General features: G+C 29.3%; 1 protein-coding gene across 1 annotated transcript in view; it reads right to left on the minus strand.

The window, feature by feature from the left end:
* LOC117116764 (dentin sialophosphoprotein-like) overlaps nt 1-1,457 on the minus strand; it is a 10,070-nt gene extending 8,613 nt beyond the window's left edge. Inside the window, exon 1 of the mRNA XM_033260868.1 lies at nt 1,311-1,457. The gene's annotated coding sequence lies outside the window, so the exon portion shown is untranslated. The remainder of the gene's footprint in view (nt 1-1,310) is intronic.
* Nucleotides 1,458-2,111: the final 654 nt, after the last annotated feature.

Genomic DNA, 2,111 nt, shown 5'->3' on the forward strand with positions numbered 1-2,111 from the left:
ATAATTATTAAAAATATTTAGTAACATCAATATAAATAATAATGATAACATAATAAAAAAAAAAACAAACACAAAATCAAAAGCGCTGCTGTAATAATATGTCAAAAATCAAAAACACCTCTGATAATATAAAATTAAAATAAAAATTAAAAACACTACTGTAATAATATGTCAGAAAATTTACATATAATTTTTATTACATCAGAAGTATAATTATGGAATAAATTATTTTTTAAAAATATAAATTATTAGGTGCTAAACTGTTTAATTCCTTGCATTTATAAAATATCTAACGGACGACAAACCTGCTGATATGAGTATAAAAAGTAGTGCCAACTAGTGAATGTCCACACCTATACGGACCGTTACTTTAGATCTCGTAACCCGCCTATATATGTTTCATGTTTTTTACAATCTTGTAAGTGGCGATTCTTGTATTCGCTGGTTGATTTGTTTATATATAAATAAATAAATAAATAAATAAAATAATAAATAAATAAATAAATAAATAAATAAATAAATAAATAAATAAATAAATAAATAAATAAATAAAAATAAATAAATAAATAAATAAATAAATAAATAAATAAATAAATAAATAAATAAATAAATAAATAAATAAATAATAATAATAATACACATTTTAAAGCGCCTATTAAAGCAAACAAAACTGGCTTGTCACCGGCGTTGGAGGATGTTAGAAAGAAGTTGAACTATTTGAAGAGGAATGATTTAAGAGTAGATTTGAATAATTGCGGATCAGAAATGATACATAATTGAGGAGGCAGAGAGTTCCAGAGTTCAGGAGCAGAGAAAGAAAAAGAGCGTTCACCGGTACGAATATGCTTGACTCGTGGAGTAACAAGTTTGAGGGATTGAGAAGAACGATTAAAACGGGAAGAAACCTGTTTGTCTATAAGCGAACAGAGATAAAGTGGGGCACGACCATGGATAGATTATTTGGGTAAAAAGAAGAATTTTAAAAATGATTCGCTTATCAACTGAAAGCCAGTGAAGAATGTTTAAAATTGGCGTAATGTGGGTGAACCTTTTAGACAATGTTACAACACGAGCAGCAGAGTTCTGAAATTTCTGAAGGTGTCTAATGCTAATAGCAGGTAAACCATTGAGCAATGCATTGCAAGAGTTTCCAATGTTTTAAAGAGTTCACACTGAGAAGACTTTGCCGATATGATGCGATAGATATAGATAGATAGATAGATAGATAGATAGTATTTATTTATTTATCTATCTAAGTAAATAAATAAATAAAGGCCTATAAGATACGTTACTAGTATACGGTCACTTACCAGAAACCACACCAATTATTCAACAGGCATAATTGTCTGTGTTTATTGAATACAATAGTATCAATATTTCTGTAACTTGAAACATGTGTTAAATATCACATTTCCACGAAACTGTCTGTTATTCCTACACAAATAAAAGTAACACACATTGTCTTGAACCGCGGCACTCACGAAATATTCACATCGAACACAGGTACTTACTGTACTGCTCTTAATAATATATCGTACAAATGCATTCAGAATTTACTCAGGTCAAACATCGAGAATAATTTGTATATTCTTCAGTATGTTTTGCGTCGCTTACCATCGAATAATTTGATGACATTGATTGTTAAAATTATCACCAACTCAGCTCACGTCGATCACAATAATGAACGTGATAAGTTAAAATGAGAATCCAACAAGAACGCAATTATTACATTTTGCGATTGCTAGCTATTGTCGTACCAATTCAGTCATTTTCGTTTTTATCATCATTTTTTAAATAAGCCTTTTTGTTTCTTAATAACGAAATCCGCGGGACTCAAACCCGGTGAAATTACAAAATGAACTTTGGTGGAAACATGAAGATGTCAATCGTAACTTGACAAGATGATGATGATAATAATAATAATGGTAATTATGATAAATGATGATAATGATCACATTGATAATAATAATGATGATGCTGATGATAACAACGACGCCGATGACGATGTTGCTGTTAGTCTAATATACTATAAATAATGATTATGGTGGGGACATGGGTGACGACAACAATGATGCTAGTAATGATGATAATGATTATTGTTATTGTGATGA

Source organism: Anneissia japonica, unplaced genomic scaffold, assembly GCF_011630105.1.
Source record: "Anneissia japonica isolate Jap-2015-1 unplaced genomic scaffold, ASM1163010v1 scaffold288090_len272316_cov174, whole genome shotgun sequence".
Classification (NCBI taxonomy): Eukaryota; Metazoa; Echinodermata; class Crinoidea; order Comatulida; family Comatulidae; genus Anneissia; species Anneissia japonica.